At 41.1% G+C, this 16,482-nt stretch overlaps 1 pseudogene; it reads right to left on the bottom strand.

The window, feature by feature from the left end:
* Window positions 1-11,853: 11,853 nt before the first annotated feature.
* LOC113893524 lies at window positions 11,854-13,432 on the bottom strand (annotated as a pseudogene).
* Window positions 13,433-16,482: the final 3,050 nt, after the last annotated feature.

Raw genomic sequence — 16,482 nt, 5'->3', positions numbered from 1 at the left:
GAGAGATTTTTGACTATAGACAGTACACATGCTGTGCTCTTAGACATACAGATATATTAATCTATAAATTCTGATTAGGGTAGCCATTAATTGTGCTACAATAATAAATGAAATCAGAACTGCTCCAGGCAAACTGGAGTTTAGCCAGTCGTGATAAAAACACAATACAGATAACTAGAAGTCATAAGAACAGTGAAGGTTCTGAGTTGCTCAGTTGTTTAAAACTCTGTGACCCCATGGACTGCAACATGCCAAGCTTCCCTGTCCACCCAACTCCCAGAGCTTGCTCAAACTCATGTCTATTGAATTGATGCCATTCATCCATCACGTCCTCTGTCATCCACTTCTGCCTTCAATCTTTTTAAGCATCAGGGTGTTTTCTAATGAATCAGTTCTTCCTATCAGGTGGCCAAAGTGTTGAAGCTTCAGCATCAAATCAGTCTTTTTAATGAATATTCAAGACTGATTTCCTTTAGGATTGACTGATTTGATCTTGCAGTCCAAGAAACTCAAGAGCCTTTTCCAATACCACAGTTCAAAAGCATCAATTTTTCGACACTCAGCTTTCTTTATGGTCCAACTCTGAACGTCCATACATGACTGACTACTGGGAAAGCCATAGCTTTGACGAGATAGACCTTTGTCGGCAAAGTAATGTCTTTGCTTTTTAATATGCTGTCTAGGTTTGTCATAGCTTTTCTTTCAAACAGCAAGCATCTTTTCCATTTCCTGGCTGCCGTCACCATCTGCAATGATTTTGTAGCCTAAGAAAAAGTCATGTGTTTCCAGTGTTTCCCCATCTTTTTGCCATGAAATAATGGGACCGGATGCCATGATCTTAGTTTTTTGAATGTTGAGTTTTAAGCCAGCTTTTGCACTCGGCTCTCTCACTTTCATCTAGAAGCTCTTTAGTTATTAGGAAGTGGTTTGGGGGAGAGCAGAGGGCTAAAATTTGAAAATAGGAAGGCTACATTTTTTAAAAAATTAGATGCTGTGGTATGTTTTGGGAACTAAAGTTTAAATCCGTTTACTAGTCTCAGTTCCTTTGAGAAAGTAGGCATTATTTTAGGAGTTGGGATTAAGGACCAAAAGAGGTTAAATGACTTCCCCAAAGACTGTGGTAGGCTATCCTAGAGAAGCACAGATTGACTTTCTGGCTGAGAATAATGATCTGCTTCTATTTCTCTGGAGTAAAACAATCATTAAATGAACAGAAGTCTCAAGAGGCTGAATTCTGCCAAGTCTGAGTCAGGTAATAATTATTTCAGGAAGAAATTAGGGATATTAACTCCCATTTCCTCACCCTTCCCTCTCTACAGAGAACAAACTGCCAGTTCTTGGTTATATTTTTAGAGAAGTATCTTATTCAAGGCTATTACTGCCACTGATAACTGTAGTGTATTCCCATTTCAAACTATTGCTACCCTTTATATCATGTATTACAGGCATTTGTTGTTTAGTTGCAAGTCGTGTCTGACTTTTGTGACCCTGTGGACTTCACCCACCAGATTCCTCAGTTCATAGGATTTCCCAGGCAAGAATACCAGAACAGGTTGCCATTTCCTACTCAAGGGAATCTTGCCAACCCAGGGATCAAACCCATGTCTGTTGCTTTGCAGATGGATTTTTTTTTACCACTGAGTTACCAGGGAAGCATTACTTTACTAGCATGTGAGATGAGTGCAATTGTGCAGTAGTTTGAGCATTCTTTGGCATTGCCTTTCTTTGGGATTGGAATGAAAACTGACCTTTTCCAGTCCTGTGGCCATTGCTGAGTTTTCCAAATTTGCTGACATATTGAGTACTTTCACAGCATTATCTTTCAGGATTTGAAATAGCTCAACTGGAATTCGATCACCTCCACTAGCTTTGTTCATAGTGATGCTTCCTAAGGCCCACTTTACTTCACATACCAGGATATCTGGAATATGATCACTGGTGAGTGATCACACCATTGTGATTATCTGGGTCATGAAGCTGATTTTAGAAAAGGCAGAGGAACCAGAGATCAAATTTCCAACATTCGCTGGTTCATTGAAAAAGCAAGAGAGTTCCAGAAAAACATCTATTTCTGCTATATTGACTATGCCAACACCTTTGACTGTGTGGATCACAATAAACTGTGGAAAATTCTTAGAGATGGGAATACCAGACCACCTGACCTGCCTCCTGAGAAATCTGTATGCAGGTCAGGAAGCAACAGTTATAACTGGGCCTGGAACAACAGACTGGTTCCAAATAGGGAAAGGAGTATGTCAAGGCTGTATATTGTCACCCTACTTACTTAACATATGCAGAGTACATCATGAGAAACGCTGGGCTGGAAGAAGCACAAGCTGGAATCAAGATTGCCAAGAGAAATATCAATAACCTCAAATATGCAGATGACACCACCTTTTTGGCAGAAAGTGAAGAACTAAAGAGCCTCTTGATGAAAGTGAAAGAGGAGAGTGAAAAAGTTGGCTTAAAGCCCAGCATTCAGAAAACCAAGATCATGGCATCTCGTCCCATCACTTCATGGCAAATAGATGGGGAAACTGGAAACAGTGGCTGACTTTATTTTTCTGGGCTCCAAAATCACTGCAGATGGTGACTGCAGCCATGAAATTAAAAGATGCTTACTTCTTGGAAGGGAAGCTATGACCAACCTAGATAGCATATTCAAAAGCAGAGACATTACTTTGCCAGCAAAGGTCTGTCTAGTCAAGGCTATGGTTTTTCCAGTGGTCATGTATGGATGTGAGAGTTGGACTATAAAGAAAGCTGAGTGCTGAAGAATTGATGCTTTTGAACTGTGGTGTTGGAGAAGACTTGAGAGTCCCTTGGACTGCAAGGACATCCAACCAGTCTGTCCTAAAGGAGATCAGTCCTGGGAGTTCATTGGAAGGACTGATGTTGAAGCTGAAACTCCCAATACTTTGGCCACCTGATGCAAAGAGCTGACTCACTGGAAAAGACCCTGATGCTGGGAAAGATTGACGGCAGGAGGAGAAGGGGACAACGGAGGATGAGATGGTTGGATGGCATCCCTGACTCAATGGACATGCGTTGGGGTGGACTCCAGGACTTGGTGATGGACAGGGAGACTTGGTGTACTGTAGTTTATGGAGTCGCAGAGTCAGACACGACTGCTCGACTGAACTGACTGAACTGAACTACCAGCGAAACCCAGAAAAGAAGAAGGGGTAGTAAGGCAAAAAGGCTGATCTCTGGCATACCTCAAAGATATTGTGGGTTCAGTTCCATACTACCACACAATACAGTAAGTCATGATTTTTTTTTTCTAGTGCATATAAAAGTTATGTAGGACTTACCAGGTTTTTTTTTTTTTTAACTGGTGGAAGTCTTGATGGCTACCGACTGATCAGGTGGGAGTTTCTGAAGATTGAGAGTAACTTTTTTTTTTTTTTTAATGGCCATGCCATTTGGTTCAAAGTCAGTGTGTAGGATCTTAATTCTGGACCAGGGGTAGAACCCTGGGTCTTAGCAGTGAGAGCTTGGTATCCCAACCACTAGACCACCAAGGAATTTAAGACAATAGTGAAGTTTGCCATATCGATTGACTTTTCCTTTCAAGAACAATTTCTGCAATGCTGGTGTTTTTAAGTTGTTGTTTTGTTTTGTTTTGTTTTTAACATTTATTTTACTATTTATTTGGTTGTGCCAGCAACTTGGGATCTTGAATCTTTGTTGCTGCCAGCAAACTCAGTTGTGGCATATAGGATCTAGTTACCCAACCAGGGATCAAACCTTGGCCACCTGCATTGGGAGCATGGAGTCCCAGCCACTGGACCACCAGGGAAGTCCCTGCAATGCTGTTTGATAGTGTTTTTACCCACAGAAGAACTTCTGTCAAAATTGAAGTCACTCTTAACAAACCCTGCTACTGCCATATCAACTAAGTTTATGTAATATTCTAAATTCTTTGTCATCATACCAATAATCTTCACAGCATCTTCACCAAGAGTAGATTCCATTTCAAGAAACTACTTTGTTCATCCATAAAAATCAACTCATCCATTCAAGTTTTATCATGAGATTGCAGCAATTCAGTTATATCTTTTTTTTTTAATTCAGTTATATCTTAAGGTTCCACTTCTAATTTCTAGTTCTCTTCCTATTTCCACATCAGCAGTTACTTCCTCCACTGAAATCTTGAACCCCCTAAGTTATTCGGGAGTGCTAGAATGAACTTCTTCCAAACTCTTAATACTGATGTTTTGATCCCTTGAATCACTAATGTTCATGGCTTCTAGAATGGTGCATCTTATCCAGAAGGTTTTCAATTTACTTTGCCTAGATTTATCAGAGAAATCATCATGGCAGCCTTACGAAATATATTTCTTTCTTAAGTCATAGGACTTGAAATTACTTCTTGATTGCTGAACTGCATCAGGGATATGTTCAAAAACAACATTAATTTCACTGTACATCTTTCAGGGCTCTTGGATGACCAGGTGCATTGTTGATGAGCCATAATATTTTGAAAGGAATCCTTATTTCTAACAGTTAAGTCTCAACAGTGGGCTTAAAATATTCAGTAAACCCTGTTGTAAGCAGATATGCTATTATTACCCAGACTGTATTGTCCCAATTACAGAGCAAAGGCAGCATAGACTTAGCATTTTTAAAAGCCCTACGATTTTCAGAATGGTTGATAAATGAGCACTGGCTTCAATTTAGAGTCACCAGCTGCACTATCCCCTAATGAGAAAGTCAGCTTGTCCACTGAAGCTTTTCAGCCAGGTATTGACCTTTCTACCTATGAAAGTCCTGAATAGTCTCTTTACTGAAATCTGTTGTGTAGTGTAGCCATTTTTATTAATTATATAAGCTAGATTTTCCGGATAACTTGCTGCAGCTTCTACACAACACTTGTTTGATCTTGCAGTTTTATGTCATGGCTTACTTCTTGTATCTCATGAACCAACTTTACCAGCTTTTCCTTCTGCAGCTTTTACCAGATTTTCCTTCTGCAGCTTCCTCACCTCTCTACTGTCATCAAATCTAAGACAGCTGGGGCCTTGTTCCGGATTAGGCTTCTGTTTAAGGGAATGTTGTGACTGGCTTGATCTTCTATACAAACCACTAGAAATTCTCTTTATCAGCAATAAGACTGTTTCGCTTTCCCTTGTGTGTTGCTGAAGTAGCACTTTTAATTTACTTCAAGAAATTTTTTGTTGCATTCACAACTTGGTCAATTGTTTGGTGTAATTTAGACCTAGTTTCAGCCTATCTCTGCTTTTGACATGGCTTCCTCACTAAGTTTAATCATTTCTAGCTCTTGTTTTAAAATGAGAGATGTGAGTCTCTTCCTTTCACTTGAACACTTAGAGGCCATTGTTTGGTTATTAATTAGTCCTAATTTCAGTATCCTTGTGTCTCAGGAAATAGAGAAGCTTGAGGGGAGAGAAGAGAGAGAGATGGCTGGTCAGTGGTCGAGTTCACCATCTTATACAGGCATGGTTAATGATGTCCTAAAACAATTACAGTGGTAACATCAAAGATCACAGATCACCATAAAAAACATAGTAATTTTAAAGTTTGAAATATTGTGAGAGTTACCAAAATGTGAGATAGACATGAAGGGAGCAAGTGCTGTTGGCAAAATGGCACTCATAGACACTCGACGCAGGGTTGCCACAAACCTTCAACTTGTAAAAAACACGGTGTCTGCAAAGCAAATAAAATTAGGAATGCCTATAATTCCTTCAATCATTTTTTATCTACTACCCTTAAAATGTACAACTAACCTCCTCTGCTACCGAATGATTAAATTTTTAGTTCTCAAATTAGGGGATGTATAGTTTCGATAAACCTTTTAAAGAGGAATTGTTCCTTCCTATTCTCAAACTGATTAAATACTTATGTTCAAATACTCAATAGGCCACATATCAGTGAAATCTCAAGTAATATCTGCTTCCATCTGTAACAGTAGACCTAATACTCCCAAAACATATTTAGGATGGTTAGAAGCATTTGATAAGGATTTGAAATTGGCACAGGTTATTTACTAAATCACCCTTCTGATTTAAAATAAAAAGTAAAAGTATTTTCCTGGTGTTACAGTGGATAAGAACCTGCCTGCCAGTGCAGGGGACAGGGGTTTGATCCCTGGTCCAGGAAGATTCCACATGCCATGGAGCAACTAAGTCCATGTGCTGCAACTACTGAGCCCACACACAGCAATAAGAGAAGCCACTGCAATGAGAAGCCCACACCATTGCAAAAAAAAGTAGCCCCTACTCACTGAAGCTAGAGAAAGTCTGTGCTCAGCAACAAAGACCCAGCACAATCAAAAATACATATAATAAAAATAAAAAATGAGGACCTTCCTGGTGGCACAGTGGATGAGAGTCCTCCTGCCAATGCAGGGGACACAGGTTCAATCCCTGGTCCTGGAGGGTTCCACGCACCCCATGTGCCACAGCTACTGAGCCCACATGCTATAGCAACTGAAGACTACATGCCTAGAGCCTGTGCTCTGCAGCAAGAGGCCACTGCAATGAGAAGCCCAGGCACTACAACTAGAGAAAGCCTGAACGCAGCAACGAAGACCCAATGCAATCAAAGGTAAAAATAAACATTTTTTTTTTAATGAAAAATGAAAAGCTTCCTAATGGGCCAGTTTATTTACTTAGCTAGGATTCACATTACAGCCATTCACTTAAATTTTTTTCTTTATTTTTGACTGCGCTGGGTCTTCACTTCTACACGGGCTTTTCTCTAGTTGCCAGAGCAGGAGCTACTCTAGCTGCGGTTCGCAGGCAGAAGCCATTGCAGTGGCTTCTCATGATGCAGAGCACTGGCTCTAGGGTATATGGGCTCAGTAGTTGTGGCTCAGGGGCTTAGTGGGATCTTCCCTGATCAAGGATTGAACCTGTGTCTCCTGCACTGGCAGGCCAATTCTTCACCACTGAGCCACAAGGGAAGCCCCATTCACTTAAAAATTGATTCTTTTATTTTGCTTTTTTAGGCCATGCTGTGCAGCATTTGGGCTCTTTGTTCCCCAATCTGGGATCAAACTCATGACCCCCTGCATTGGGAGATACACTCTTAACCACTGGGCCGATAGGGAAATCCCCAAAATTGATTTTTTAAATTCCTATACATGAGTTCCTATTCTTAACATACATTTATAATATGCCAAAAAAGTTAGTGTTCTGCAAATTTAAAACTTTAAATAAAATTGTATTGTATATTACATATCTTCATGTAAATTGCTTTTCAACTTACTTTCCAAGATTTATCTATGATGATAGATGTATTCATTCCCTTCCCAGTCCCCTGTTGTCTTCCTTTTATCTCTACTTCTCCAGGAACTGTTTCTCATCCAGGGCTGCTGCTGCTGCTGCTAAGTCGCTTCAGTCGTGTCCAATTCTGTGCAACCACATAGACGGAAGCCCACCAGGCTCCCCCGTCCCTGGGATTCTCCAGGCAAGAACACTGGAGTGGGTTGCCATTTCCTTCTCCAACTCATCCAGGGCACCTAGTTGCTAAGTCCAGTGGACGGACACTTCATGCATGGCTGCATTTGTCTTTCTTCAAATTAGCTTTCTTAACATTATCTAGCCTGTCAAAATTTTCCCTTATGTATTTCCTGCTAATACAGTTAATGAATGACACAGCTATTCATTCAGTCATGTTTAAAAAAAACAGGAATTCCCAGGTGGTCCAGTAGTTAGGACACTACATCCTCACTGCCGAGGGCATGGGCTCAATTCCTGGTTGGGGAACTAACATCCTGCAAGCCACGCAATGCAGCCAAAAAGTAATTTTAAAAAAGCAACTTGGTCTTTGCAACAAATTGTGTCAGGAAAACTAGATATCCACATGCAAAAGAATGAAGCTGGACCCTTATTTTACCCCATATACAAAAATTAACTACAAGGAATTCCCTGGCAGTCTCGTGGTTAAGAGTCAGCACTCTCACTGCTCTGAGCCTAGGTTCGGTCCCCTGGTCAGGGAACTAAGATCCCACAAGCCTCATGGTGTGGCCAAAAATATATATAAAAAATAAACAATAACTACAAATGGATCAAAGACCTAAATGTAAGACCTAAAATGATAGAACTCTCAGATTTTAAAATGGGGAAATCTTCATGGTCTTGGATTTGGCAATGATTTATTAGACAACAAAAGCACAAGCAACAAAAGAAGGAATTAGATAAATTAGATTTCACAAAAATTTAAAATTTCTATCAAAGGACATAAATCAACAGGGTAAAAAGACAACTCAGAAGTTGGGGAAAAGTACCTGCAAATGACAATTTTGCGGTTATAATAGGTTAATATCTACAATGTACAAATAACTACAACTTAGTGGGCAAAGGACTTGAATAGACATTTCTCCAAAGAGGTTATTCAAATAGCCAATAAGCACATGAAAAGATGCTCAACATCACAAATCATTAGGGAAATGCAAATCAAAACTGCAGTGAGATACCACCTCACAAGCATTAGAATGGCTACCATCAAAAAATAAAATAGATGACAAGTGTTGGTGAGGATGTGAAGAATGGAAACACCTGTAATCTGTTCATGGTACTATATAGTACTTCAACTGCTACAGAAAATGGTATGGCAATTCTCAAAAAATCAAAAATAGAATTACTATGTGATCTAGCAGGTCCACTCTGGGTATATACTCCAGTCAATGCAAGGGTAATAATACACCCATGCAGCATTATTCACAATAGTCAAAATGAAGAAACAACCTAAATGTCCCTTGGAGATGAAGGAAAAAGCAAAATGTAGCATATACGTATAATGGAATATTATTCTGCCTTAAAAGGAAGAAAGTCTGATACATGCTATAAGAGTAAACCTCGACATTAAGCTAAGTGAAATAAGCCAGTCAAAAAAGACAAATATTAATGCATATGATTTCACTTATATGAAATACCTAGATTAGTCAAACTCACAAAAACAGAAAACAAAACGGTGGTTGCCAGAGGTTGGGGGAGAAACGAAGGGAGAATTCGTGTTTAATGGGTACAGAAGTTCAGGTGGGGAATATGAAAAAGTTCTGGAGATGGATGGTGGTAATGTTGCAAAATGACAAGAGCATAATCCCACTGAACTGTACATTTTAAAAAATGATTAAAAAAGTAAATTTTATCTTGGGTTATTTTTTTTAAAGAAAAGCCTTGTCATCCTAACCTTGTCACAGTTTCCTGTTGATGTAGGTTGCTTCCATGTCTTGGCTACTGTAAACAGTGCTGCTATGAACACTAGGGTGCGTGTATTTTTTTTAAACAATCATTCTTCTAAAAATTTTATTATTTTTGGCTGTGCTGATCTTCATTGCTACATGTGGGCTTTCTCTAGTTGGAGCAAGTGGGAGCTACTCTTTGCTGTGGTGCATGAGCTTCTCTCGCTGCAGAGCACAGGCTCTAGAGTGCATGGGCTCAGTAGCTGTAGCACACAGGCTTAGCACATGTGGCCTGTGGGATCTTCCCAGACTAGGGATGAACCCATGTCCCCTACATTGGCAGTCATTTTTTTAAAATAATACTTTTGTTATTTATGGCTGTGCTGGGTCTTCATTACTGCACATGGGCTTTCTCTATTGTGAGGTGACAATTAGCAATACTGAGCATCTTTCCATGTGCCTGTGGACCATCTGTATGTCTTCTTTGGGGAATGTCTGTTTAGTTTTCTGCCCATTGTTTTGACTGGGTTGTTTTTTTGATACTGAGTTGTATGAGCTGTTTGTGTATTTTGGAATTTAACCCCTTGTTGGCAGCATAATTTGTAATATTACAGTTGTGGTGAGTGGAACTCTTTGTTGTGTATGAGCTTCTCATTGCAGTGGCTTCTCTTTTGAGGAGAACAGGCTCTAGGCACAAGGATTTCAATAGTTGCCACACACAGGCTCAGAGGTTGCAGCTCATAATCTCAGTAGTTGTGGCGCTTGGGCTTAGTTGCTCTGCGGCATGTGGAATCTTCCCCAACCAGGGTTTGAAATTGTCTCTTGCATTGGCAGGCAGATTCTTTACTACTGAGCCGCCAAGGAGGCCCTTAGGTTAATTTTTGATTGAGTACTCTGACATGAATATTACTTTGTTGGATTCTGGATATTTTTGTATTTCTATAAACATTCTTGAGATTTTTTTCTGAGGTGCAGTTAAATTACTTGCAAACAGTTTGATTCTTTCAGGTCTTACTTTTAACTTTGTTAGATGAGGCCAGGGCAGAGTTTGGTCTAGGGCTAATTTTTTCCCAGTACTGAGCCAAACTCTTCTAAGTACACTTACTCAATCATTTATGAGGTTTTCAACTAGTAGGAATAAGCATTATTCCTGATCTTATCTTACATTCAAAGATTGCTCTCTTTGTTTCAGGTGGTTCTTTCCCCACTCTAAAGGTTCTTTCCTCACGTATATGCACTAAACAATACTAAGGAAAAGACCTAAGAGGGAACCCTTAAAGATTTCTAGAAATCTCTCAGTGTGTATCTCTCTCTTTTCTGATACTTTATCCCATGATACCTTGGCCTCCATCTCCTTTCAGTTCAATTCAGTCACTCAGTGTGTCCTACTCTTTGTGACCCCCTATACTGCAGCACTCCAGGCTTCCCTGTCCATCACTATCTCCCAGAGCTTGCTCAAACTCATGTCCATCAAGGCGGTGATGCCATCCAACCATCTCATCCTCTGTCGTCCCCTTCTGCTCATGCCTTCAATCTTTCCCAACATGAGGGTCTTTTCCAATAAGTCAGTTCTTTGCATCAGGTGGGCAAAGTATTGGAGCTTCAGCTTCAGCATCAGTCCTTCCAATGAATATCCAGGACCGGTTTCCTTTAGGATGGACTGGTTTGATCTCCTTGCAGTCCAAGGGACTCTCAAGAGTCTTTTCCAACACCATAGTTCAAAAGCATCAGTTCTCAAAAGCATCAATTTACTCATTCACCTCCTTTACTCAAGGTAATGGCCAGGCTCCTCCTAGATTCTTCCTCCTTGTGCCATGACCTGGAACTTCTCTCTAGGCATTAAACGGAGACAATCTTAGGGTTCACTTCATTGGTCTGTCATTTTTAAGTAATCACTAGCCTTTGTTACCTGATGTTCAATGTCTTGAAAACAATCGTTTCATATATAGTCTAGTATGATTAGATTAGATCCCTGTTACTTTATGTTGGCCAGAGCAGTAGTCCTAGCACTTTTATGGCATAGCTCCTTCCTCATCAGCAGTCTATGGTGGTTTCCCAGGTGCCTATTGCTAAAACAGAGAAAAGATATTGATTTCTATATGTTTCTACACCTTTATAAGATATGTCTTTGAGTGGAAATGGGGAGTAAGGCTGTTGGGGCTGGTTATTTTTTCATAACATACAGGATTGAATGACTCTTTAAACCACATTCTTCTGTAATTTTGATTAAAATTACACAATAAATGGTAATGGGGCATCCCAACTAGTTTATGATTTAAACATTGCTGTAGTGTTTTACCATTTAAGATAATATTTGCAATTTGTTTGGATATAACATAGCTTTTGTTTAAATTGTTTCCTTGAATTTTTATTTACTTAGATTTATTATTTATATTGTTATGCATAAACACTGACTTGTGAAAAGTTTTTCAGCTTTCATTAATAATAATCCTAATACAATCATAATAAATTATAGTAATTGGTTTCCTTAATATTAAACCACTCCTGCATTCCAAAAATAATCTTGAGTTAGTTGTAGAGTATTATTCTTTTGCACACTGATGGATTCTCTTTGCTAATGTGTTATTTAGAATAACCACCCCACCAAGTAGGAACTCTCCTACTTTTTTGTTTATTGTTTGATGTTTAAATAATTAATGATTACTAACTGCATGTTGATTACAAATCAGAGCAAGGTGCTAGGATGAACAGTTTTCTAAATAGGGCACCAGGATCCACAGTTGCAGGGCCCAGTCAGCCACTGGGTTAGGCAGTTCTGTACTAAATAATGGAGTGGGTACAAAGGGGCAGGGCTCTTAATGGTTTTTGTTAACAGAAATCCACTTCTAAAAAAAAAAAAAAAAAAAGAAATCCACTTCTTCCTTGCCGCCAACAACTCTGGAAGGGGCCCATGTTCACAGCTGCCTGGATGGACTGGATCCACTGGTCCATTCCTGCACAGGGCCAAGATCAAGCACACCACGTGGCTTCCCTCAGCCATCCAACCATCTGCCTCTGTTTCACAGGCTTTGATGAACTGCTTCTTGTTATTGCGAATATAAAGCTCAAAGTAGTTACATTTCTGGCTGTCACCTATCTTTCTGATGCTCAGATTCTTCAGGGGCATGACTCCTCTGGACTCCTTATTCATCATATACTCAAAATAGTAGAGGCAATTGTCTCTGAGGATTAACCAGTGCTGCTTCCACATTTTCACCTGGCCCACTTCCCCCACCCCAGTTTAAGGAGTCAGCGTCAGGGCACTGGTTGAAGAATTTCAGATTATCATTCCTGATCATCCTCAGGCTCTTGAAGGGCTCATTTTGGGTGTGGTCCTAGAAGTTCCAGATCAGCTCCTTAGGCAGGTCCCACCCTACTTGTGCTGGTTCATAGCCACAAAGTGCTCCAGGCCTGGCTTGTTCCAGATGTTGGGACTGTAAAGGCTGGTGTTCAGTATTATCTCTGGTGAAGGACAGTACATAGCAGGCATCTGTGGACTGGATAATCCCAGGGTGGCATCTGCAGTATCCACAGGCAAAGGCTTCCATCATCTGATCAATCCTCTAGCCCTCTCTGGGGACACAGTAAGCTCCATAGAAATTGCCTGAGGGCCTCACCAGTCATGCAGATCCATGAAGGTATGGAGCATTGGTAGGTTCAGGTCTTCCCTCTCCCCTAAGTAGTCCCCGTGACTGTCTTGTTCAGGCCCTTGCCCTTGAACAGGAAACAGAAATTGACCCCTTGGGGGTGTGTACTGGAGAAGTTTGTTCTCCACCAAGAACTTAATCCCCCTTCTTGGGGTCCTTGTTGAAGTTCTTTCTAACTATTGCCATGTTCTGATCCTATTGCAAGGACTCACTGCCCTCAGTGGCCTCCAGGCACCCTCGCTCATGGCTTCATTGAGCTCCTACCACAGGTGGTGGATCTCCAGCAGCAGCTTCTGCGTCAACAATGAGACATTCTCCAGCTCCATCTGCTCCTTAGGACTTTGGTCTGGGTGCTCATAGACACTGTCCTCCATGGCTGCCAAGTCCCCTCAGGCAGGGCTGGATCCAACTTCACCTGTGGGCTCAGATCAGCCAGTCAAATATCTTGAGGGCTGCTGTCACTGTCTAAACAAGAAGAAAGTAAACAAAAAACAAAAGGAGTAGCAGGATAGTAGAGAAACTGGAATAGCTGCCTCCTAATAAAAAGAACAGGTTCCTGACATTGTTTAGGAGGTGGTGATCAAAACCATCCCCAAGGAAAAGAAATGCAAAAAGGCAAAGGGGTTGTCTGAGGAAGCCTCACAAATATCTGAGAAAAGAAAAGAAGCAAAGGCAAAGGAGAAAAGGAAAGATATACCCATCTGAATGCAGAGTTCTAAAGTAGCAAGGACAGACAAGAAAGTCTTCCTCAGTGATCAATGCAAAGAAATAGAGGAAAACAATAGAACAGGAAAGATTAGAAGTCTCTTCAAGAAAATTAGAGACACGAAGGGAACACTTCATGCAAAGATGGGCACAATAAAGGACACAAATGGTATGGACCTAACAGAAGCAGAAGATATTAAGAAGAGGTGGCAATAATACACAGAAGAACTATACAAAAAAATCCTAATAACCCAGATAACTATGATGGTGTGATCACTCACTTAGAGCCAGACATCCTGGAATGAGAAGTCAAGTGCATCTTAGGAAGCATCTCTATGAACAAAGCTAGTGGAGGTGATGGAATTCCAGTTGAGCTATTTCAAATCCTAAAAGATGATACTGTGGAAGTGCTGAACTCACTATGCCAGCAAATTTGGAAAACTCAGCAGTGGCCACAGGACTGGAAAAGGTCAGTTTTCAGTCCAATCCCAAAGAAAGGCAATGCCAAAGAATGCTCAAACTACAGCACAGTTGCACTCATCTCACATGCTAGTAAAGTAATGCTCAAAATTCTCCAAGCTTCAACAGTACATGAATTGAGAACTTCCAGATATTCAGGCTGGATTTAGAAAAGGCAGTGGAACCAGAGATCAAATTGCCAACATCCACTGGATCATGGAAAAAGCAAGAGAGTTCCAGAAAAACATCTATTTCTGCTTTATTGACTACACTAAGGCCTTTGACTGTGTGGATCACAATAAACTGTGGAAAATTCTGAAAGAGATGGGAATACCAGACCACCTGACCTGCCTCTTGAGAAATCTGTATGCAGGTCAGGAAGCAACAGGTAGAACTGGACATGGAACAACAGACTGGTTCCAAATAGGAAAAGGAGTTCGTCAAGGCTGTATATTGTCACCCTGCTTATTTAACTTATATGCAGAGTACATCATGAGAAACGCTGGACTGGAAGAAACACAAGCTGGAATCAAGATTGCTGGGAGAAATATCAATATCCTCAGATATGCAGATGACACCACCCTTATGGCAGAAAGTGAAGAGGAACTCAAAAGCCTCTTGATGAAAGTCAAAGGGGAGAGTGAAAAAGTTGACTTAAAGCTCAACATTCAGAAAACAAAGATCATGGCATCCGGTCCCATCACTTCATGGGAAATAGATGGGGAAACAGTGGAAACAGTGTCAGACTTTATTTTGGGGGGCTCCAAAATCACTGCAGATGGTGAGTACAGCCATGAAATTAAAAGACGCTTACTCCTTGGAAGGAAAGTTATGACCAACTTGGATAGCATATTCAAAAGCAGAGACATTACTTTGCCAACAAAGGTCCATCTAGTCAAGGTTATGGTTTTTCCTGTGGTCATGTATGGATGTGAGATTTGGACTGTGAAGAAGGCTGAGCGCCGAAGAATTGATGCTTTTGAACTGTGGTGTTGGAGAAGACTCTTGAGAGTCCCTTGCACTGCAAGGACATCCAACCAGTTCATTCTGGAGATCAGCCCAGGGATTTCTTTGGAGGGAATGATGCTGAAGCTGAAACTCCAGTACTTTGGCCACTTCATGCGAAGAGTTGACTCATTGGAAAAGACTCTGATGCTGGGAGGGATTGGGGGCAGGAGGAGAAGGGGACAACAGAGGATGAGATGGCTGGATGGCATCACTGTCTCGATGGAGGTGAGTCTGAGTGAACTCCAGGAGTTGGTGATGGACAGGGAGGCCTGGCGTGCTGTGATTCATGGGATCGGAGAGAGTCGGACACGACTGAGCGACTGAACTGAACTGAAGGGGATTTGAGGGACTATTTATTTGTGGGCATAAAAGAATTCAAATAAGGTGGCATGTTAAAACTGGACAGTGTCCCACAGAGCAATAAAACTCTAAACTTTGGGGTTACCTTCTCATCAGTCAGAAATTTGCAACTCAAGTAACTTCACAATATTTGAGTTCTAATTACATAACAAGTAGCAAAGTTAAACACAGGTACCTTCTCTTAGAGATTCATCCTTGGGCAGAGGTTAAACCATGTGCCGGAGTCAACTGAAAGGTCATTCATGCCTCCATTCATTTCCATGTTTTAGATCATCTTTTTTCATAAGGCCTCTCCTAACCCTTCCAGTCAATATCGTCCTCTCCTTTTATGCATCCATTGTATTTTGTACTTCCATTATAGGACTCAAATATCTTGACTTGCGCGCGTACTCCGTTTTCCCCAACAAGTACTAGGCTCCGTAGAATCATAGTATATGAGAGCTGGCGTTTAACTTCCCCTTTTACCGAGATTCGAGCATTGGATCCAATCTCTGTAGCTCCCAACATCTGCCTTGCACAGAATAGACACTAAGTCCTCAATGCTAAACATGCAAGCCCCCAAACACTTAAGTCGATTGCACTTTCCTTAAATTTTATCTGCTAATGAGCGGTGCACTGGTGTATGTCTCCCCTTGCTCCAGGGTTAAGTGACCTTCTAGAGTAGACAAAACGAACTGTGTTGATTGTTCACCAATGCTCTAGATCCTAAACCAGTGCCTTATACAAACCCGCAGTTCCACAAAAAACTGTTGGAAAAAGATGGGAGGGGGGCCTATCCCCCAACTGATGCACCTGCAGACAGGAGTGTCCTAATCTCTCCATTCCTACAAACTTAAACGGCTAATAACCTTCCTGTCTCACCTACAGCACTAATTTCTCAAACAAGGTGCAAATGCCGGGCCCAAAGGGTAAAAAAATGTTCCCCCTCAAAAGACCTCAAATTTTCTCTGCCTCTTTACAGGATCTCCAACCCTCAGAAAGATGGCGAGGTGGACCCAGGCCCTTAATTCAGAAGTTAGCCCTTCTCCGCAAATATGAACAGCAGAGGCTTCTGCGGTGCAGTCTCCTCAGCGGACTGGTTTACTCTCTTTAAGGGTAACCGAACCTCCACTTCACTTTCCGAGACTCTGGGCTCCGCACCCTTCGCCT

The sequence above is a fragment of the Bos indicus x Bos taurus genome, chromosome 5 (assembly GCF_003369695.1).
Source record: "Bos indicus x Bos taurus breed Angus x Brahman F1 hybrid chromosome 5, Bos_hybrid_MaternalHap_v2.0, whole genome shotgun sequence".
Taxonomy (NCBI): domain Eukaryota; kingdom Metazoa; phylum Chordata; class Mammalia; order Artiodactyla; family Bovidae; genus Bos; species Bos indicus x Bos taurus.
The sequence above is the reverse complement of the archived record's forward strand: the minus strand, read 5'-3'. Positions and strand labels throughout refer to the sequence as shown.